Here is a 24,570-nt window from a genome sequence, read left to right on the forward strand (position 1 = left end):
TAGCATTGCTAAGAAAACCGTACGTGGGGACGCAAACTTGGCTGTATATTTAAAAGGAATAGCAAGTTGTACATAGTAGATTTGCACTTTCACATGCAATCATCTTTATTGACCTATGTTGTAGAAATCCTTGTTTTATTCCATAAATTAAAAATCAAAATATTTTTAAAAAATTAAAAGACCCAATAGAAGGCATAGCCAGCACTGTTAATCTATTCCAGCAGTTTATCTTGACTTTGAGAGAACATTTACTATTGCATAGAAAGGTTCTCTGGGCCACACTGAAACACCCCAAGATGATGTGACCCAGAGAGCTTATGACCCAGGGTGCATTTCCTATTGTCTGGTTGGGTCTCTGTCCCTTAGAAGGGAGTCCTGCCTCATTTCCTTGTTCGCAAGGGAACAAGGATCCTTTAGAAGAGGCTGTTTTGCTCTATGTGATGGCAGCAGGAGGACCTCAGGGAGCTGAGGATTCTGCCAGGAAGTTTCCAAGGAGCATGTGACCTGCCTCTGAGTCAAGCCAAGTGGGCTCTTCTCTGAGAGTGGCTCTGATGTAAATCCTGTCAACCCTTGAATGGAAGTATCTTGATAAGTGAATTCACTCACATTTAGAGTTATTTTATCCTGGGTCACAGGATAAGAGAATTTAGCATTTTCCTGTTGAGCCTGGGAGCAGCAGAGCCATGATTGGTGTTATTTGTTCCTGTTAGGAAAACCATGTCTGATTTGTGCAGGTGATGGTGTGGATCCATGGTGGTGGTCTTACTTTTGGCGGTGGTTCCATACATGACGGTTCTATATTGTCTGCCTCCCAGAATGTGGTAGTGGTCAACATACAGTACAGACTGGGTGTCCTTGGATTTTTCAGGTGAGATATGACCCCAATAAAAAGTGAGTATAAGTATTTTTTTCCCTGATGAGTTCTGACATTTCTGAGTGGTTGAATGATGATAAACATAATTTCCTTATGAGACAACAAATCTCTTGCCTTCCCTCACAAACTAATCATGCTATAGCAGAAAAACCACTGGATTTGTGGCCTCAGTACCCAATTTCAAAGTATGGCCTTGGTTCTTATAATGAATGAATTCATTTCTTCCTTGCCCTCAGATACTGGATGGATAGATTAGATAGATAGATAGATAGATAGATAGATAGATAGATAGATAGATAGATAGATAGATAGATAGATAGATAGATTTTAGGATGATAGATGAATAAATAGATTAGCAGACAGATAGGCAGACAAATAAGCTGTTTATTAAGTACCAGGCACTGTATTAAGTGCTGGGGATACAGAACAAGAAAACAAGATGCTCCTACTGTGTTAACCTAAGTCTGGCTTGCTGTACTGTGTAGTAATAAAACTCATGTTTACATTAGCTATCCAAGTACCAATTTTCTATAATTTCTTACTCCAAAGTTATGTATCCCTTTTACCATGCTCTCTGGAATGCCTGCTCCAAAAGTATCAAGCCTATTTTCATTTTTAACATTTTCATTCTTACCCCTTCTCTCTACTTATACTCAACAAACCCTTACTTTGTTTTTGATGACCCAGCTTTCCTGGTGACCATTTCCAGCACTATTTGCATTTTCACTCATACCTCCATCAGAAGCAAGCCAGAACACTCCTTGTTTCCCGCTATCACTTCCAGACTCTCTCTCTGTCACCGCTACTCAGTAACTTCTCCTCCTTAGAGCTTCATTCAAGCCATATTCATCACCCAATCAAGATCCTAGTAGCTTCTACTTACCATTCTCTGGGACGCTCTCCTTCCTTTTTCAATGAGCTCAGTGCCTTTTCTACAGTCTTTCTCCAAGAATTCCCACCTTCATATTGAGGGACTTCAACATTCATCTTGATATTCCCTTAAACATTCTAATTTCCCAGTTTCTGGGCGCATTCCTTTCTCATAACCTTCTCCTCCACTCCACTTCAGATATCTACATTGATGGCAAAACCTTGATTATACCCCGACTTGTAAATATTCCATTTTCATGTTCATTAATTCTGAAATTTCTCTACCTCATTATAATCTCTTATCAATCCACTAGACTCTCTCCCTTGTAACCTCCAACCCTGCTCTTCTTCCTTGCCTTGACCTTCACTCCCCCCGTCCCTCATTTCTTTCCCAGGCCATCACCACTGCCTGGTCGCACTCTCTTCCCTTCTCCATCTTAACCCCTTATTGAACCTTTTCATCTCTACACTAACCCCTTATCCTAGGACAAATTTTCCCTGCCAAACTTCAGGCTTGGATGACTCCCATCATCCACTCCTTTTGCTCTTTTCTGCACATTGCTTGAATGGAGATAGAGAAAAATCATGAAACCATGTTGCCCGGGTCCATTGCGATTAATGTTACATAATCTTAACTGGGTTCTCACAGTGATAAGGCAATCTTTCTACACCTCTGCAATCAATTCACTATCTTACTCACCAGAGTGGCTTTGGTCCAACTTCTCAAGGCTCCTCCTCCTCCCCATGTCATCTGAGAACCTTGCTTTATATTTTGCTAAAAAAAAAAAAAAAAAAAAAAGAGGCCATCCACTGAGCTCCCTGACATCCCTTCCTCCTTATCTCACATTGATCAGAGGCTTCTGTTAATATTTCCTCCTTTACCTCTTTCTTATATGAAGTGGGCCCTTTTCTTCACTGAGGCAAAGCATAGTACAGACACAAACTATCCTATTCCATCCAGTCTTCTCTACAAGATTGCTATTTCTGTCATTCTCACTTCACTATTCTTTAATCTCTCCCTGTATCTCTCTTTCTTTCTCTCTCTCTCTCTCTCTCTCTCTCTCTCTCTCTCTCTCTCTCTCTCTCTCTCTCTCTTTTTCTCTCTCCCCCCATCTGTGTGTCTCCTCATTATGACTGCTTCCCTAATAGCTGCCATCCATCCACCCATCCATCCATCCACTTCCTGACTAGCCATTATCTCACCAATCTCCTCCCATTCATGGCTACACAACTTGATTCTTTTCTCTTGCTCTCTTCATTCTCCAGTCTGACTTTCACTCTCCAGACCACAGAGCTACAGTATCCCAATCCAACTGTATCAAAATGGATGTCCCAAATACAATATGAACTCAACATTTCCAAATAGCATCCTAATTATATGTTAAAAGTACCATCATCCTCCCAGTAACCTGGGCCTGTGATCTAGGTGTCATGGTCCACTACTCTCTCTATTTTCTCCTATATCCAATCTGTTGCCAAGTCTTATTGATTCTAATTGACCCTTGCTACATCCCTCATATATACCCACTTCTCTCCTCTGACACCACCACCACTCCAGTGCAAGCTCCCACCACCTTACACTTGGACTAACAATGATTGCTTGGTTTGTCTCCTTGCCTCTTCTCTCCCTGCTCCAGCTCATCCTCCACTCAGCTGTCAGAGATCTTCCTAGGGCATAGGTCAGACCACCACCCCCTTGTTCATTCATTCAGTTTCTTAACAAGCATTTTGAAGCTCTTATTAAAAATGCCAGCCACTAAGTCAAGTGCTTGGGATGCAAAAGAAAGACCATTCCTACTCCCAGGGAGTTCAGTTCTAATGAGAGACATATAAATAGCATTATAGATACAAAAGATATCAAAATATATACCGATACAAAACATACACAATGTAAAGGTGAAGTAATCTCAGAGGGAAAGTGTAACAATTGTGAGTTTTGAAATACATTGTGTCATGTTGTTATAAATGATAAGACTCCAACATGGAGTAACAGGTAAGTGGTCCTGAGGACCATAAAACAATTAAGCAATAACAGATAGCCAGTACTTTCACACAGTCTGACTTATTCTGCTTCTGTGAGTAACCTCAGCTCCTGAATGGAATCCCAGCTTCCTGCATGGCTGTGTATTGGCACCCACTCTTGGAGTCATGATTCTCAAATGAATAAGGGATCCTAGGGAATTTCCCCACCATATCCAGGTCTGATTAAGATTGCCCTTTAATACGTGGTGCTGGTTGTCTGTCCCGAACAAACTTCCCTTCAAGGGATAAGATTGACCTGCTCAGATACCACTCTGAGTGCATACGTCCAGCAAGACCTTACCAATGTGGGATTCTACTGCAAGAGTGCCCTGAATCTCTGTGTCAAGGCAGGTTGTCGTATAATGTGTGTGTGTTGCTTCCATTTTTGCCTGCTTGGTGCACCACATGGTAATAAAGTCCACACTTCTCCTAACTTCCCCAGGACCAATTTTCTATAAAGCCTCAGACTAGGTCCTTGAACTAGAAGGCCCTAGCAGTGAAGGGTATGTGAGGGGAGAGGGAAGAGGAAAAGTGAGATCTCTTGAAGAAGGTGGGATGAGAGCTGCCTCACATTCCTTCAAGCAGTTCCAGTCATGGGGAGAGCCAGGGAAAGTCTGACTTGGGAAGTAGAGAGTTGTGTGGGGGGACAACAAGGAGGACTGTGTTGCTGAATTGCAGAGTTTGTGTAGAAAAGCCTGGCCTCCTCCTACCTCTAGTCTGCTCAGGCTCCTCTACATTCTCTGCCTCCTTCCTAATCCTGGAAAAGAATATTCCATTGAATCTGTCCATGTTCACTCCTCCTCCTGGCTTCCTTCAGGATTTGGTGCTAATCTCACCTTTTGTAAGAAACCTCTCCCTGTTTCCCTTACTGCCAGGGTCTTCCCTCTGGGATCATTCCCAATCTATCCTGCATAGATCTGGTTTGGGTACAGCTGTTTGCCTGCTGTCTCCCTCATGAAACTGCAAACTCCTCAAGGGCAGGGACAATGTCTGTATGCCCAGAGCTTGGTATAGTGCCTGGCACATAGTAGGTGCTCAGGAAATGTTTCTTGACTTGACCTTTTAATAGGGGAAGAGAAAACAGAAAGGAGAGCTTAAAAAAGGAGGCAGGAAGTGGGGGCAAGGCAGGTGGGAGGTGGGAAGGTAGAAGATATCCGAGAGTAAGAGGGAAGAAAGAAGAATTGAAGAGGCTGCCCCTGGAAGGCACCTTGAGCCCCTAAAGAAGCCTGCACTGAGAGTCCTTCAGGTGGGGAATTCAAGATCTGTCTCACCAGTTTACATCTGTAAAATAAGAAGAGCAACAGTGAGCACTTACATGTCCTTTAAGGTTTATAAAGTGCTTTATAAATAGCATCTCATTTTATTCCTGCAACAACTCTGAGAGATATATACCATTATTAACCCCATTTTCCAGATGAGGTAACTGAGGCAGAGGTCTAAGTGACTAACCCATGGTCACGCAGAGAGTAGATGAACACTGGTCCTTCTAGGTCTAGGTCCAGCCGTCTATCCACTGCATTATCCCACTAGATGAGATGATCTTCAAATCTCATAATCCTATGAACCTTGTGATCTTCCTCAGAATTCTCCAACCTTGTCTAACATCTGGCTTTCAGCACTGGGGATGAGCATGCACCTGGCAACTGGGGTTACCTGGATCAGGTGGCCGCCCTGAGGTGGGTCCAGGAGAACATTGCCCACTTTGGAGGAGATCCTGGCCGTGTGACCATCTTTGGAGAGTCTGCTGGGGGAATAAGTGTTTCCTCACATGTAGGTGGTAAAGACATGAGCCCAGCCTGAAGGGGACCTCTTGTATCCAAAACTAGTCTCAGGGATCACAGTTTTTCTTCCTCTTATCCTCCCCCCTCTAGAACCATTGGGGCTGCTGACTTCTTTCTCTACAGCTGGCCCCTGCCCTTCCTTTCATTTGCAAATTCCACTACACTCCCCTGCCCTGGTCCCAACTAATCATCTAGACCCCTCTTCCTCTTAGAGATAGAAAATGAGTTATTCCTTTTTAAAGGCTTACTGACAACTTCAAGTAAGAGAAAAAGAATCATACAGGGTAATGATGAAATAATTCAAGGCCTAATGGGTCCTGATTTCACCACTGAGGTGCTCCTGCTCCCAATGCTACTCAGGGCCTCTCTGCACCTTCCTGGATGGTCTTTGTGACCAGCTGCAGCTGCAGATCTGCTCTCTCCAGTCTTTGCTGGTCAGCCTCTGAGAGCTTAGCATGGCTGGTTCATATGACAGACATAGAATCCACCAGGGGGCTTGGTAACCCTCCTCCCCCAGGAGGCTACACACCATTCATATAGCCTCCAGGCTGTGATAAGGCATGGGAGGAAGACTTCAGTGGAAGAATAATGTAAAAAAAAATGATAGCCAATGGGGAAATGGGAAATTCCCATGATATAGTAGGGAGAACTGTTGGATTTGAAGTCATATGATCCTAACAACAACCCTGGACTTTCTCATAAAAAAAAACAAATAATAATCAATAAAAGTGTGACCATATAAGGAGACAGCATTGCTGTGTTAGAGTATAGGCATCTTTTCATACCCTGATACTGACCCAGAGAGTTTAGGACCATGACCAAGGTTCCTTAGTCCTCTTTTCTGTCTAACTATCTTATAGGCCTTGCTGTGCCAAAGCCCCCAAAGACAAGGGTCCCCTACAGAGACCTCTGTTTGGGACTGTTCTATTGGGTTAGCTTAAGGGTGTGGCAGGGTAACAGTGCTGGCTTTCAGACTCGCACTCTGTCACAGACTCACTCTCTGTCTCTGCTAAGCCAGGAGTATCTGGGCCTCCCCATAACTGTTTCCTCCTTCCTTCTGCTGTGCTTTGCTCCCCCAGGTTCTGTCTCCCATGTCCAAAGGCTTGTTCCACAGAGCAATCATGGAGAGTGGTGTGGCCATCCTCCCTGGCATGATTTCTTCCAGCTCAGAGACAGTTGTGAATGTAAGTTCCTTATTGTTTGGCCTTCGTAATCACTCTTATCATTTCTTAATTTATTGGCTTCCCAATCCCATGGCCCATAGTCCCATGGATCTTCTGGCTCACCTTGGTTATAGGAAGGTACAGCAGAATGCCAGTGAATGTTCAGGCTGAAAGCTCTCATAGAGATCAACTCCAGCCGCCTAATTTTACAAAAGTGGAAACTGAGGCACAGAGAGGGAGGATTCAGTTTCTGACTCTGCTTCTTCCTATGCCTGTGATTTTAGGTAAAGCATTTTCCTTTTGAGGGCCTCAATTTCTTTCCCTATAAAATTGGATTCAATTAGATGGTTTGTCATGTACCTTCTAGTTCCAAATTCTCTTTTCCAAGATGTCCAGAACAGCAGGAAAATTTCCTTCAGGAGACGCAGATACAGGTTAGATGGAAGGATCTGTAAGGTCCCTTCTAACTCTCTGGTTCTGCCATTTTGTGACTTGTCCAAGGTCACACAATCAGTTGGTGACGAATCTGGGACCAGAACTGACCTCTCTGAGCCTATGTCAGGGCTCTTTTAACATTCTAGACTCAATCTTGTGTCCATTACATATATTTAGATCTTTTCTTCCTAAAGAAAGAGTCATGTCTTTGCCAGCAGAAACTGTGTCTTTATAATCTGCCCCTGCCCATCCCCATTCCCATTGGCTAGCACTGAGCCCTATACGAAGTGAGTTCATGACTCAAACCCTTTGGCAGCCAAATATTTCAACTAGGTCTCCTTTTTGGCATTACTGCATCATCTCGTATAGAAATGATCCTTTGCTGGGTTGCTGATGGGTGTGAAAGATTCCTCTTTTGTGATACAGGCCAGAGGTTCCTCTTTGAGAATAATAACTCCTTGTGAGTGCCTCTTTGCAGGTCATGGCCAATCTGTCTGCTTGTGATAGACAGAATTCTGCCTCCATGGTTCAGTGCCTTAGGAGCAAATCTGAAGATGAGATCCTGGCCATTACCAAGGTATGTAAGTTGAGAAGAAACAGTTCCATAACCAGGAAGAGTTGCCAAAACAGCTTAGGGGAGTTCTGGACACCCAACCTTCATTAAGTGAGATTGAGGTGAAGATCTTGGGAATGCTGCTGTCAGCCTCATTTTTCCCCTACTAAATACATGATCTTCAAGGATATTTTCACCTCCACTATTGTATATCTGAAGGTCTCTTCTGGTTCTTCAGGACCCCATTTTGGGTTTTCTTGGTCAGGATACTTGAGTGGTTTGCCTTGTCCTTCCCCAGGTCATTAAGAAACTGAGGCAAGCAGGGTTAAATGATTTGCCCAGGATCTCACAACTACTAAATATCTGAAGCCAGATTTGAACTTAGGAAGGTGAGTCTTTCTGACTCCAGGCCCAGTGCTCCATCCACTGTGCCACCTAGCTACCACTACATCTAGTTACTCTTTTCATTAGCCATGTTGACTCTCCTTCCTTCATTCTGAAATCAATTATGCTTTTCATCCTGATTTGACAATAGCTTCCACATCTGGAAAATGAGGAGATTAGACCAGATAGTGTTCTAATGTACCTTCCAGCTCAAAATCTACAATCTTATGAACATCCTTTGCCAAAGTACCTATGAGGTCGAGTTTCATTTTGGCCATGCAGACGCCAAGGAGATAAGAGAGAAAGGATTCCTGACTTTCACTCAAACCCAAGCCTGAAATTCAGAAGACTGAACACATTGGGTCCTCCATGCCTTTCTTGCCTTATCTCTTATTACTTCCTCACATATACTCTATGCTCCAGCCAAACTCATCTGTCCTCAGTCTTTCTGTGTTCCCTATATTCTTTTCTGTGCCTTTGCTCAGATTATGTTTTATGTCTACAAAGTCTTCCCTTCTTATTGTCATACTGATTTATAAAGTGCCTTTCTTATAACAATCCATGAGGTTGGGAGTGCAAGAGTCATTATTCCCATTTTATAGACAGGTAAACCTCTGAGGAGTTCTCAGTGAATAAAGAACCATGCCTGGAGTGAGGAAAATCTGACTTGAAATCCGGCCTCAGAGACTTACTAGCGGTGTGACTCTAGGCAAGTCATTTAACCTTCATTTACATTAATCCACTGGAGAAGGAAATAGCAACCCACGCCATTATATTTTCCAAGAAAACCCCATGGATATTATTGGTGTGCAATGGTCTGTGGGGTCAAGGAAAATCTAATGAAACTGAATAACCACAAAACTCTGACAAGCCTAGAGGTGGTGACTTATCCACTTCTCTAGAATCACATAGTCAGTAAACATCAGACCTGGAAATCAAGCCCCGGTAACTCCCAATTTTCAACCCAGTTTTCCTTCCTCCCCCAATCTGATGCCTCTCATAGCCCCACTTTTTCAATTGAATTCTTTTCCATCTGTTAAAACTCAATTCTGGTGCCTCCTTTAAGAAGCTTTATGGGAATAGATCTTGACAATATTTTAGTCTAATGCACTCATTTTGTAGGGGAGTAAATTGAAACTCAGAGAGATGTACTTTGCCTCAAGTTACAAATCCTGAGCCAGGATTAGATTCCAGTTCCATTGAATTTGAAGTCAGGGCTCTCCTGCTGACCATCCCAGAAGCATTTCTGGAGCAGCTTCTGTGTCTGGCCTGAGGGGACAAAAAGTTTGGATGAGGGATTGGTCCATGATGGAACTACTCTTCTTAGATGAGAGGGCTTTGTGCCATACGCAGGTAGCAGAACCTAAGTACACAGGGAGTATCACAAGCACATGCAGTGGGGACTCTGAGGAAGAAAAGGGTCCTTCTGGCTGCCATATCAGAGAAGGCTTTGTGGATGTCTTGACAGTTAAAGTGCAGATGAAGAAAGTCAAGATTTTCAACAGGAAGAAATGTGGAAAAGGTTATTTTAGCCATGTTGAGCAAGATGAGCCAAGGCAGAAGGGTAGGAAAAAGTGGTTGACTTTCAGTGGAGAGCTGAGAATCCACTATTGGTGAAACTTAATATATTTGGCACAGGTCAGAGTTCACATAGGAATGGGATAAGACTAGAAATGTGGAAGAGAAAACTCTTAATGACAGACTGAAGTGTTGGAGGTTTGGGGGGGGGGTAGAGAATAATGAGGAGCCATGGGAATTTTTTTTTAATTTAGTGGAGTGTCAGGAGCAGTTCTGAGATGAGGAAGGAGTATGTGTGTATGGGTATATGAATGTGTGTGTGTATATGGTTATATGTTTGTGTGTGTGTGTGTGTGTGTGTGTGTGTGTGTGTGCTAAAGGGGGAGACAGGAAGGTCAGTTTGGAAATTGATACAAGAGTGAAGATAAGTGGGAATAATGATATGGTACAATGGATAGAGCACCAGCCCTAGAAACAGGAAGGCCTGAGTTCAAATCTGTCCTCAGATGCTTACTAGCTGTGTGACCCTGGGCAAGTTATTTAATCCACCAAAAGACAAAAAAGAAAAAAAAAAAGAGTCCAGGTAAGTAATAAAAAGTGTTTGAAACAAGATGGTAACAGTAAGAATGATCAGAAAATGATACACAGAAGGGAGTTTGTAGAGACAAACTTGCCTTTTTTCTGTTTTTTTCTTTAGCATTTTAAGATAATCCCTGGTGTAGTTGATGGACAATTCTTCCCCAAGCATCCTGAAGAGTTGCTGGCTGCAGGAAACTTCAACCACGTCCCTTCCATCATCGGTATCAACAATCATGAGTATGGCTGGGCTCTTCCTATGGTAAGATTCTAGCATGTTCTATTCTGTGCAACCTTCTGTCTGATCTTGACTGCTTATGCTTCTCTAAAGAATCATAGACTTTCCAAGTTGGTCAGAATCATGGCGGCCATGGAGTCTAAGCCAGAGTTGAAAAGAATCTCTTCTACAACTTACTGGAACAATGGACATGGAGCTTCTCCGTGAAGACCTCTAAGGAGGGAAAACCTACTGCCTCCTGAGGCAATTCCTTCCACTTTTAGGCAGCTCTCATGGTTAGACAGGGCATCATGACATCAAGTGGAAATTTTCTTCTGTTTCAACTTCTACCTGTTGTTCCCAGCTTTGCTCTTAGGGCAAATGGCACCAGTTAAATACCTCTTCCAGCTGACCATCCACCAGACAGTTAAAGACAACTATCATGTCTGCCCCTGCCCCAAGTTTTTTCTTTGACTATTAAAGCAAGTTCCTTCAATCTATCCCTAAATGGCAAGACCATGAGTGCCTTTTCAGGTTCTCTATTTTCTGCCTCACATGGGATGCCCAGAACTGAAGAAAAGATTCCAGATATACAGTCATACCTTCCACATCATGATGCATTAAGATTGGAAAAGCTCCAGGATCTTGAAAATCTGTGAAAAATTCCACCACCACCCATGCCTTTTGTACCAGAGAAGAAGAAAGAATTATTATGTTATTACAGGATTATATATGTTCATATTATTCAATACTATATATATATATTTCATGTATTTCTGAGTTTCTAAATTTCTTCTGTGTCATCTGCTGTCCTTTGAATGTCATCTGTGACATTCAAACTCCCAAAAGATTCACACTTCATTTCTTACACCTACCCACCATGTTTCCAAATCACAATGAGGACAGTGGCGAAGTGGAAGGGATAACTGTATCCTCCCCGAGGGCAGAGTACAGAGGTACTCTCACCTGTTTAATCTGGGAAGCTGTGCCTCTCAACCTACTCAATATCACACTGCGTTTTTAGATGGTCATATTTTGCTCTTTTCTCCTTGTGGGCTTATGGTTCAACAAAATCCCTACATCTTTTTCAAATAAATCATCATGTAACCATTCCTCTCTCAAGTTGAGATTGTAAAGTCAATTTTTTAAAATTCGATGTGTAAGACCTTGTCCCCATTAAATCTGATTACAATGACTCTGATCAGACCAATATTCTAGCCTACCATGTTCTTTTTTTTGGATTCTGATTCCATGATCCAATATGTTATCAAACCCTGCTGACTTTATCACCTGCATATTTGCCTTTTCTAAAATCAGAAAAGGTATCCTGAAAATGTTTCCCTGGAAGAATCAGAAATGATTCAATTTATGGTTATTTTCTTTATGGATGGCTCATTTCATTTGCAAATCTGTTCAGAAGTCTTGAAAGAGAAGCCCATGTCAGGTTAGTCCCCATTTGGTTAAAAAACATCCTCTACAAGTCTTTTAATTTTGCATATGCTTTTTAATTTTAAAAAATTTTAATATTTGGAGGCAATCAGGGTTAAGTTACTTGCCCAGGGTCCCAGAGCTGGTAAGTGGATGGGTTGGAACTCAGGTCCTAGGCTCTATACACTTTGCCACCAATTTGCCCCAAGTCTCCGTATTTTAAATAAATAGTGAATTAATACAACTGACGTTAACAGAGCATTTTGTCAAATATTTTTACAATTTGCGCGAATTATTTTTTACATTTACAATATGCATTTTTTTTTATAACTTATACAAGTTTTACAAAAACCTGCTTTCATACTACCTGCTGTGATGTTCATCACACTTTGTAAAGTAGAAAACTGAGGCTCCCAGAAAGTAAATGATTCAACTCATAACACAACTGGGATTAGAAGCTGGGCCTCCTGATTGGAGACGAGGTTTCTTTCCTATGGACTTCAGGTCATCATATCTAAGGACCACTGGTTTGACATTAACTTTAAATATGGCATGATATTAACAGCCATTTGCCAGCTGCCTCCTTAAGCATATGCAGGTAAAGTCAGTCTTTTTACGTTAAGCACAAAAATAGAATTCTACCTGCATCACTTCCACATAATGTATAATGGGAAGGATCAATCATTGTCTATGGTCACTGGTCGTTATGAAGAAAGAGCAACCACCGTTTATTAAGTATTGGGCATTACGCACCATTTTGTTGGCTATTTCGCAAAATAGCTTGAGAATTGTTCAGTGTGTATTGGGCATTAGTCAGTGATTCCTAAACAAATCTATGCCACTAGTTCCTCCTTAAAGGATAAAATGACTTCCTTGGATTAGATTTGTTTAAAAAAAGCATAAATTACATAACTTTCTAAAGACCATTAATAGAGCACAATTTTTCTCTGCACAGGGTGTGAAGCATCCTGGATTTAAGGACAAAATGGAAAAAGAAACTATCCAGTCAATATTGCTAAATACAGTTTTGGTGAGATACCAGTTAATGAATCTTTTTCTTTTTTTATAAGTAGACAATATGTAGCAGACTAGGCACAGGGACAATGTGAAAGAGTCCCTGCCCTCAAGGAACATACATTGAATGAGGGCGATAACCTGCATATCCAGAGACAGATGGAAAACATACACAAATCGAATCTTGGGGGAAGGGGTAAGGCACTAGCAGCTGGAGGAGGAAGGAATCAAAAAGGTGCTTTATAGATGATACTGTTTGAGCTGAGTCTTCTCACTGCAAAGGCATGGAGATAAGAGATGGAATGGGAAGTGTGAGGAGCAAGAAGTTGGAAATGCCTGGACCCCCGAGAGTGAAGAGGGTAGTATGGATGGGGCCATGTTGTTAAAAGCTCTAAATACCAAACAAAAGAGTTTATATTTAATCCTGGAAGTAATGGGCATCCACTAGAATTTACTTAGTTGGGTCAGGGGATTAAAATAGGCAGATCTGTGCTTGGAAAATCACTGTGGAAGATGAGGGGAGGATAGATTGGAACGGGGAGAGACCTTAGGCACAGGGACTAATTAAGAGGCCATTGAAATAGTCTAGGAGAGAGCCAGTGAAGGTCCTTCCACCTTCTGCCTTTCTTCTTTCACAGTCCCAGGGGGAAGGGACCTTGGGGACCCCATGTAGCTCTATCCTTTTCTTGAGTCCCACATTCCTTCTATACCATGGTTACACCATGCCCAACAACTATTTGTCTAGTATTTTCTTGAGAAATTTAACCCTGCAAGAGAGGGGAGGTTGTAAAAGGATCCAATGAGATCCAGGACCTGTGAATAGGAGACAAACGTGGGCTTATTCCTTGTTGTTGTTTAGTTGATGCCTCACATCTCGTTCTTTGTGACCACTTTTAACTTTTCTTGACAAGGACACTAGGGTGGTTTGTCATTTCCTTCTCCAGGGACTGAGGCAAACAAGGTTAAGTGACTTGCCCAGGATCACATAATTAATACATGTCAGAGCTTGGATTTGAACTCAGGTCCTCCTAACTCTAGGGCCAGTGCTTCATGCACTATATCACCTCTCTCCCTGGCTTATTCCTTATAATCAATCAAGAAAAATTCCCAAATAATCCACTGTCAAATTAGTTCGTTTTTCTGTTACTCTTTTTCTTCCTGGGTCTCCTATAGGGTATCCCTCCTGAGCTTGTGCATTTGGTGATGGAAAAGTATTTAAGAGATACTGAGGACCCTGAAGAATATCGAGCTCAATTCCAGGACATGATGGGGGATTTGCTCTTTGTCGTTCCTTCTCTCAAAGTGGCCAAATATCAAAGCAGTGAGTATGGCACGGACACTGGCCTGAATCAGTGTAAGAATGTCTCATCTCTGGGGCAATGCGTGTATGTTACAGGTGGCTCCTGATCTGCCCTTACTGTTGTAGCCTCCAGACTGGTTAAAGCCTCTCTTCACCTTCCTTATTCCTTCATGTCCCTGCCTATCACAAGCAGGGGTGAACTCAGTGAATATTCTCTACAACAACTAATAATAATAATATAATAAATAATAACCCATATTTATATAAGCATATGCTCTTAAATATTTTGTCAGTATGTATCATGGACCCTTCGGCTGTCCTGGGAAAGTTCCAGAGAAATGTTTTTAAATGTATAAAATAAAATACATGGGATAGAAAACCAATTATATTGAAATCAAGTCATCAAAGTGCTCAACTAAATATAAATTCAGGAACCCCTGCGTGAGTGTTTTCTTGTCCTAAAACACTTTACATCCATGGATCCTCACAACAGCCTCATCCCAACAGACAGAACATCAGACATGGAGTCAGGAAGACCTGAATTCAAACCCAACTTTTAGCTATGTGATACTGAGGAAGTCATTTAACCTGTTTGCCTCAGTTTCCTCAAATATAAAATGGGAGCAATAATAGCCCCTCCATCACAGAGTGGTTACAAGGCTGCAGTGAGTGAATATTTGCCAAGCACTTAGCACAGTGTCTGGCACAAAGCAAGTGCTCTATAAATGCTTGTTCAAGGGCAGTTCCGTGGCACAGCGCATAGATTGCTGGGCCTGGAGTCAGGAAGACTCTTCTTCCTGAGTTCAAATCTGACCTCAGCTTTGTGTGACCATGGACAAGTCATTTCACCCTGTTTGCCTCAGTTTCCTCAACTGTAGAATGAGTCAGAGAGGGAAATGGCAAATCACTCCAGCATCTTGGCCAAGAAAACCCCAAATGAAATCACTCAGAGTCAGATACAACTGAATGGCAAATGCTTATTCTCTTGCACTCCCCTTCCTATACAGTGGGTGGACCAGACATTATTATCTCCTCCTTACATTTGAAAGCCCATCCTCAGAACAATAAAAGGATTCCCCTAAGGTCTTGTCAGCAGCAGGGCCAGGATTCCAACCCAGGTCTCCTTACATCAGGCCCCAGGACTTGTCCTGCCTCACAGGACACTCTCAGACAGTGCTTGGGATTTTTAAAATTTGTATTTAGTTAGTTTTAGTTTTCACCATTTGCTTCTATAAGATTTTAAGTTCTAAATTTTCTCCCTTCCATTCTCCCCTCCCCAAGATAGTGTGCCATCTGATAGAGGCTGTACATGCACAATCATATTAGATATGTGTCCTCATTATTCCTGGTGTAAGGAAGAATTAGAATCAAAGAAAAAAACCCAGGAAAGAAGAAACAAAAGAGAGAGGGGGGAGAGGGGAGAGAGCAAATAGTATGAATGCTTCAATGTGTATCCAGACGCCATAGTTATCTCTCTGGTTGTCAATAGCATTTTCCATCATGAATCAGACTGGAATGGTTAAGGCGCTACACTAAAGGAGCTTGTCTGTTAATGGCCACCAAGCATTGGCCCCGACCCCAAAGGAGGGAATCAGACCAGGGACTCAAGGTAATGGCCCTGCCTCTATTCAGTGTGTCAATAACCATGGGCATTTCTTATTTTTGCCTAGGTCCCAGCTCTCCAGTCTACTTTTATGAATTTCAGCACCGCCCAAGTATACTTAAGGGCGTCAAGCCAGATTTTGTGAAAGCAGACCATGGTGATGAGCTGCGCTTTGTCTTTGGAGGACATTGTAAGCCATGGAGATGGGATGGCTTGGGGTGGGGGCAGAGGGGGCAGGATCCTTGGGGCTCTGGCCTTCCATCTCCATCATCTACCTTCCTCTCTCTGATACCAACTCTTATAACAATGCCTTACCTTTCCAGGAAGCACCTTCCCACACATCCACTCACTTAATAATGATATAACAATAGCTAAAAATAGCTAGCCTTTCTATACTGCTTGAAGGCTTACAAAGAGCATTGTATGGGCCATTGTCATTAGATAGCCTCAAAACAGTGCAGTGAAGTAGGTGCTGATGCTGTCCCCATTTTACAGATGATGAAGACATCTTAGCTGAGACAGATCAGCTTAGAGTCACAGAGGTAGTAAGAGTCTGAGTCAGGATCTGAACTCGTGTTTTCTGGGTTCCATGTTCAGCACTCCTTCTACTTTTCACGTAGCCATGATGCAATTTTCCCAAATACCTTGTGAGGGTCACAATGTGGGAAAAGGAGGGATTGTGTCTGGTGTACAGAAGAGGAAAGAGAAGTTCACAGAGAGGGGCAGACTTATCTAGTATCCCAGAGTTAGCAGGTCTAATCCCAAATCCAGGGTTCCTTCTGCCCTACCAGGCTGCCCCAGGAGGCCTGAACAGGGCCCAGCTACCTGAGCAGAGCTATTGTTTACGTTTTTTTTTCTTTGTGTTTGCATGTCCAACCCTTGGCCCAGTGCTGGGGACAGAGGAAGCAACAAATAGTTACCTGATTGACTGAGTGATTAAGGTATCAGCCCCTAACTCAAACTCAAACTGCTTGTTCAGGTGAACTGAATCAGGAAATTAAAGCAGCTATTCTGTTCAATTCAGTTTACAAGATTAAGCACATCTAACACACAGAGCCCTCTGCTCAACTCTGGGAAAGACACAAACATAAATGAGACACAGTCTCTCCCTTCCTGGAGTTTACTCCCCTTAAGAAAAGATGAAGAAGGCAGGCAAAAAACATATTTCCCTATATCAGTGGACCAGTGGCCTCACCAATGCCCTCAACTCTCCTCTGATGTAAAACCAAAGCTGTCACACCATCTCTTCCTGGGGCATACTTGTCCTTGTGCTGCCACAAATCTTGCACAAGGGATCTGTCCAAGGTTCCTTTCCTCCCTCTCTTTCTACCTTTTCTCCATCTCTCTCTCTCCCTACCTTCCTCCCTTCTTTGCTCCCTCCCTCTCTCCCTTCACTTTCTTCCTTGTCTTTCTTCTCTTCCTCCCTCCTGCTTTCCTCTTTAGTTATTCTTGATTCATTTTCTCTACCAGTACAACCATTTGTTGATTGTTGGACAAAAGTCTCACATTTAGCAATCTGTGGAATCAATGTTTGGAGGTAACCCCAAATTTGTGATTTTGGATGTTTTCTCTCCCTATTTTCACCTCCTTTCTCTTGTCCTGGCAGAACTGGAAGACCAGTTTATCCCTTTATCTGGGTCATGACTTGCCATGGCCAATGAAGTCACTGTTTTATGTTCCTGCTGCTGCTTCTCAGCCTGTCTGCACTTCCTCAGGCAGGGGTCTTGAATGGCAGGCACTGTGTGGGCCAGGGCCATAGGCAAAGACTTTGTGGCTACCCGTGCTTGTGCTATGCTACTATAGCTTAGAATAACAATAATTATTATTATAAGTAGCATTTATGACCATCATGCCATTATCATAATTACATGTAATAAAATATGTTATTATATAATACATGTAACTTTTACATTATCATTATTATATCACATATTATATTAAGTATATGATAATGTAAAGATAATAAAATGATGACATCCAGCATTTATATAACATTTTTACAAGTTTTGTAAAGCGCTCTGTAAATATTATCTCCCTTTTTTTACCCCCCCCCAACAACCCTGGGGTGCAGGTGCTATTATTATCACCATTTTTCAAACAAAGAAACAAAGGCAGACAGAGGTTAAGTGACTTGCCCAGTTTCACTCATCTAATCAGGGTCTGGAACTGAATTAGAACTCAGGTCTTCCTGATTTCCAGTCCACCTGCATCACTTTGTTTTTTGGGGAGAGACTCAGCTATGGAGTCAGACAGAGCAGGCCAACAGAAACCCTGAGAGGCCCTCTTGGAGGGGAGTGACATGAAGGAAACTGTTGGAGGAAGATAAGGTCAGTGGCCAGAGCAGAACTGACTAGGTGGTTGGATCTGGGGACTAGAGGAAAGGCGGCCTTGGATCTGCCCTTTGACCTTAACCAAGATGTTTCTTTTTCTGTTTCTAGTTTTGGAAGAGGCCACAGAAGAGGAACAACTCCTGAGCCACAGGATAATGAGCTACTGGGCAAACTTTGCCCGTCATGGGTGAGAAAGCTGGCCCTTGGTTTCTCAGTGGTTTCCCTGTGGGGTAGCACCTATTCTTAGGCACTGACAGGTTTACCACTTGCATAGAAGTTCCCCGATTCAAATTTTGTCCAGGGAAAAAATGGTAAATTTAGCTACAGGCACGATCTGGTGAACAAGTTCAGCCTTTCCCCAAGATCATGGCTGGAGGTAGGGGGACATGACTCTGGCAGACTACGCCTACAAATGGGCATCTTTAATGAAAAAAAGAAAGAAAGATGAGCAACTCTTGGTCCTCACCACCATCTAGGAGTGTCAGTGACTTCTCTTCCCCCTTGGGAAAAATTAGGACAGGTGGTGGCAAGAGCCTTGGATATGGAGTCCAATGGTGTTGTGCTTGATTCTTTGTGAACCCATATGGAGATTCTTGGCAGAGATTCTGGGGTGGTTTGCCATTTCCTTCTCTAGCTTATTCGACAGATGAGGAAACAGAAGCAAATACAGTTGGGTGATTTGCTAAGGTCTCAGAGCTAGTGAGTGTCTGAGGCTGGATTTGAACTCAAGTCTTCCTGATTCCAGGCCTGGCCTTATCCACTGCACTACCTATTGGCCCCAGTGAAATGGAGTCCAATGATATGAGTTCAAATCCTAACTTAACTACTTATTCCCTATGTTAGTCCTTTCACTCTTTGGACCTTTTACCTTGGGTGTATTAGAAAGACAAAACATGACAATGAAGACCAAACTACTTAAGGATGAGTGAACAAGTCTCTCTATGGGTGTTACCACTGTCAGCTGACCCCTACTTTGGGGCCCCTTCCTCAGCTCTCAGGCTGAGCTGGAGGTGGCTTGCTAGACTTGTCAATGCAGTGGCCCCTTTCTGGTCTAAATATTTGGCTTTTTCTCCTAGGGACCCAAACGGTGCAGACCTTATTCGCTGGCCAGTCTATGACCAGAAGGAAGAGTACCTGCAGCTGAATTTGCAGGTGTCTGTGGGAAAGAACCTGAGGAGGGATATGTTTGAGTTTTGGACCAAGACTGTGCCTCAGAAGTTCAAGGAATTACGACCTGAAAAAGCTCGAGTGGAGTTGTAATCTCTAAGCATAACCATTTTTGCTATTGCTACAGACCAATGATACCCAATCATTTGCCTTGAGTAGTTCCTTGGTCTCAACTAAAGTATATTGTAGTTATGAGTGAAATACTTTGACTCTCACTCTTCACTGCTATAAGTGAAGAATTTAATGCTATCCAGAAAGAAAAAAGCATTAATATATTGCCTGCTACATACTGGCCTCTGTGCTAAGCAATCTCTTTTACAAATATCATCTCATTTGAAAGGAACCTTCCAGTTCTGAAACAGTGGGAATCTGATGAGACCAGCCATTCTACAATGTTTCTAGTGGAAAATATCCCTAGTTCATTTCATAGAATTATATTCAACATGGTTTCATTCTCTGTCACTGGATCTCTAGGACAGTTTGTAGGGAAAGAATTAATGTTTGCTCTTTGATGGAATTATTGATTCAGAGTTGGAAAGGATATTAGAAATCATGGAACAAGAACGTACACTGATGAAACGGAGAAGGAAAAGGAATTGTCTGAGGCGATGCAGACACTGAGCAGCCAGGTCCTCTGACTCCTAATCTAAAGCTCTTCTGAGTAAACTGAGCTGCCGCCACCTACTGGGGAAAATACCTGATTTCTCTGTCCTTTTATCAATTAGCAAGTGTTTTCCAGGCAACAATTCCATGAGGAAAGAATGTGGCACATTGAGGATCCTGAAAACAAAATTTCATGAAAATCTAGCAAGTCAAGTGATTCTTTACTTACAAAGGAGCAGCACAGAGAGAATCACTGTGTCTGAGCCCAAACTCCACGTGGGTCTTCTGTAGGATGTCTTTTATATGGGAAGAAAACTAGCAAAAGCAAAGGAAATGCTTCCTCTACTCTGAGTGGTTATGCTAACAAGATATTTCACAAAAACAATACATTTGACTAACAGGATACAAGCAGGGGTGCATTGGTCAATGTTTAACAATCAGCTCTCTGAAAAACTCACAAGACATACTTTTAAGTTAAATCATTCACATTTTCTCCATCATTTTCTTAAGTTTAGAAATCCACAAAACAATGACCCACACCCTAATTTTTAGTAGATGTCAATTTTGAGGTGTAAATGATCATGCTGAAAATTTAACAACCAGCTCTGATACAAGTCGGTTTAAGCACATCCCTGGGATACAGGGATATATGGTGCTAAAACATTCTCTTCATTAAGAAAAACCAAACAAAGAGCTGTTAAGACATTTTTGTCACTAAGAAACTTCTGATTAAGAAAAGGAGAAATAGTTGACACAGGGTTCAGACAATTAAGGCAGGATACAGGTGATGCAGAGTGTAAGAATAGGTAGCTGGCTGTGACACCTCACATTTGGACCTTTAAAACAGCCTGTAGTCTAGTTCCCCTTGCCTCCGGTTTCTTCCCACTCCAGCCTATCCTCTGCTCAAATCTGACGATGTCACCTCTTATGTGATAAACTTATTATGTGATAAACTCTAGTATTTCCCTTTACTCCTAGGATGAAATATTAAATCCTTTGTTTTACTTTAAAAGACCTTCAGAATTTGAATCCTCCCCACCTTTTCTACACTTTACTCCCTGGCATGTAGTCTTTGATCTGGTGACACTGACCTCCTTGGAGTTCCTGGAACAAGACGCTCCATCTCTGGGCTCTGGTCATTTTCTCTGCTGCCCCCATGCCTGGAACGCTCTCCTTCTGCACCTCCTGCTTCCTTCAAGTCTCAGCTAAAATCTCACCTTTTGCAAGTAGCCTTTGCTAAGTGCCTTTAGTGCTGGTGCCTCCTTGCTATTGATCATCCCCAATTTGCCTTGTGTACATGTTGTTTATCCATAGGTGTCTGCAGCTTGTCTGTCTTCATTAGATCATGAACCCCAGGAGGACAGTTTTTTACCTCTCTTTGCATCCCCAGTGCTTGAGTGCCTGGTGCGTGATGTGCCCTTCACAAATACTTGACTCGTCACAGGCAAGCTATATAATGCCAGAAAAATCCCTTTGTCTGATGGCATGGCTTTTTCCTTATGAACTCTGTGGGAATAATAAAATTGCACCACTGACCTCCTAGAGTTATTGTGAGCGCCCGAGAGTATCCAAGCTGCACAAGAGCTTAAAGAATATCTGATCCAGGGGCAGCTAAGTGACACAGTGAATAGGCCCCAGCCCTGGAGTCAGGAGGACCTGAGTTCACATCCAGTCTCAGACACTTACTAGCTGTATGACCCTAGACATGTCACTTAACTGGATTGATTAAGAAGAAAAAAAAAGGCATGTCTGACCCAACCCATTCATTGTACCAAAAAGGACTCAAGATCCCAGAATGTGTGCTTCACCCTAAGTCACACAGCTAAAAAGAGGATGTACTGGGCTCCATCTCGTCTTTAGGCTCCAAGTCCTTCACTCTTGATATGTCATCTGAAACAAGCTTCAGTATCTTCTCATTTAATCAACATCCTTACAAGACTATTGTAGTTAACTGGGAAAATAGAAAAAATAAAAATGCTTATCTCTGAAGTATACATCATGTTATGTATCCAATTTGGATGGATGTTTATAACTAAAGCTAATAATAATAATAGGTAAAATGTATTTAGTACCTACTGTGTGCCAACCACAATATTAAGTGTTTTATAACTGTTATCTCATTTGATCATCACACTAACCCTGTGAGGGAGGTGCTATTCTTATTCCCATTTTAGAGAGGAATAAACTGAGGTAGACAAAGGTTAAGTGACATGCCCAGTCATATGGCTAGCGGATCACATTATTCAGATGCCAAATGTATATTTGCTTAGACTACTGTTTCATGAAGTACCCATGCAAGGCTGCTAGGTGCTCACATGGAGGTCAGAAAAAATGATACAAGGACAGTCTCAAGGTATCTCTGAAGAACTTTGGAATTGATTGCATGACATGGGAGACACTGGCAAAGCACCCCTCAGCATGGCGTGCCCTCATCAGAAAAGATGATGTGCTCTATAAGCAAAGCAGAGTTGCAGTAGCTCAAAAGAAACATGAAATGTACAAGTTTAGGCATCTCAATTTCAATATGGACTATTTGTGCCTGATCTGTGGTAGAGCCTTCTGAGGTCATGTTAGTCTGCTCAGTCATAGACAGACGCACTGTACCTTGACTCCGACATAGTAATGTCATTTCGGTCTTCTTTAAGAACAAAGACAGTCAACCAACCAAGTGTCTGAGTCAGGATTTGAACTCAGATCTTCCTGATTCCAATTCCAGTACTACATTCACCTGTCACACCATAGAACTTGAAGTTGCTTGGAAGAGTCCCTTTTCTCTTTCCATCGAGATATAATTCTAGTTGTTTTCCTGTTTGGAAGAAGCTTATTGAGCTGGATTCATTTAAGAGCATCCAGTCCCAGTTCCTGGAAAGCTATTGAAACAGGTTCTCACTACCCTGGGGACAATTCCTGGCATGATGTCAATAGAAAGCGAACAACTCAGGGAAGATTCTGAGAGTCATGTCATTTGTTTGCTTAGGACCTCACATTGGCAGCTCCTACTCTCCATTGGGTGGATAGTGAAGGCTGGAAGCATCATAGAATTGCAGAACTCAAAGGGACTGCAGAGACCAGTCCTTAAGTAAGAATCCTGTTCTTGTTGTCATTGCTTGTCCTTCATTCTCAAAGAGGACACTGACATCAGGAAGGTGATGCTATGACTTGCAAGTGAACCAGATTGAAGTGAGAGAGAGAGAGCTGTGTAGTTACCAGCTTCACTTTCTCCTCAAGAGCCATCTGGTCGCAGTGACAAGACATAGGTCAGGAGATGGCCCTGGATACAGTGAGAGACCTTAGTCCTTTTAAGCTATGGTGTTTCCGAGGTCTCAGTTTGACCAAGGCAATGACCATTCAGTGTTTAATACTAGGCAAGAAATGACATAAAGAATAGCCTCTTTTATGTAGTCAAAAATAAAATAAAATTAGTCTGGGAGGGGAAGACTGTCAGTGTTTCTGGCCAAAACTGAAAGCTATTTACCTTCACTCTGAGCCATCATGGCTCAAACAAGGTTGGAGTGGTGTGTGTGTGTGTGTGTGTGTGTGTGTGAGAGAGAGAGAGAGAGAGAGAGAGAGAGAGAGAGAGAGAGAGAGAGAGAGAGAGAGAGAGAGAGAGAGTATATGGTTGTCCTTCATTCTCAAAGAGGACCAAAATTACATCATTATATTAGAGTCAAGTTACAGTTTATCCAACTGTGGCTAATCAGATCAGTATAAGCTCAGAATGCTCTACCACAGGTCCATATGAACATTTGGATTTTCTCAATTTGTGCATCTAGTATTTCTTTTGGGTTACTTCAGTTCTACTTTGCTCATAGAGAGCACCACACCTTCTCTAATAAGGGCACACCATGCTGGGCGATCCTATGCCAGTATCTCCCATGTCATGCAATCAATTTCAAAGTTCTTGAGACCTTGAGAATGTCCTTGTATTAATTTTTGAGACCAGCATGTGAACATTTGCTCTGTGTGAATTCTCCATAAAATGGTCTTTTCGGCAAAGGTACATTTGGCATTTGAAAAATGTGTCCAGCCCATTGCAGTTGCACTTTCCTCAATAGAAAAGGGAAGGGAAGCAGAAGGGAAGGAGAGGGGAGGGGAAGGGAAGGAAGGGGAAGGAAGCATATGGTTCAACTCTAGCCCAGGAAAAAATAGGCTTAGTGTATTCCATTGAATAGTCTTAGTGTATTTGGGCTTAGTGTATTCCACTGAATAGTCTATGGAACCTAGGCTATAGAATCAGAGAGTTAGAAATGGAATGGACCTTAAAGTTCATGTAACCCATCCTTCTTACACATGTGGGGTGTTATAACTGAAGGTGGTGGTGGTGTTTAGTCATTTTCAATGATGTCCAACTCTTTGTGACCCCATTTTGGGGTTTTCTTGGCAAGCATACTGGAATGGTTTGCCATTTCCTTCTCCAGCTCATTTTACAGATGAGGAAACTGAGCCTGATCATATATGTCTCCTTAAGCAACTCAGATAACATTTCTTTGATATAGGTGAGAAGCACCACTTGGGCTGGGTATTTGAAGACTATCACATGGAAGTGGGGTTGAATATATCCTGTTTGGACCCAGAGGGATAGAATCAGGGAAATAAGGATAACTTGCAATAAGGCAAATTTAGGCTCAATGGCAGGAAAAAAAAATCACAGCTGCCCCAAAGTGGAACCAGTGACCTCAGGAGATGGTAGCTTTTATCTTATAGGCATCTGGCTCCTAGGGTTGTAAGATCA

The 24,570-nt window shown here is 42.4% G+C and overlaps 1 pseudogene; it reads left to right on the forward strand.

The window, feature by feature from the left end:
• LOC140521216 (cocaine esterase-like) overlaps positions 1-21,832 on the forward strand; it is a 35,055-nt pseudogene extending 13,223 nt beyond the window's left edge.
• Positions 21,833-24,570: the final 2,738 nt, after the last annotated feature.

This window comes from Notamacropus eugenii, chromosome 1 (genome assembly GCF_028372415.1).
Source record: "Notamacropus eugenii isolate mMacEug1 chromosome 1, mMacEug1.pri_v2, whole genome shotgun sequence".
Lineage (NCBI taxonomy): Eukaryota > Metazoa > Chordata > Mammalia > Diprotodontia > Macropodidae > Notamacropus > Notamacropus eugenii.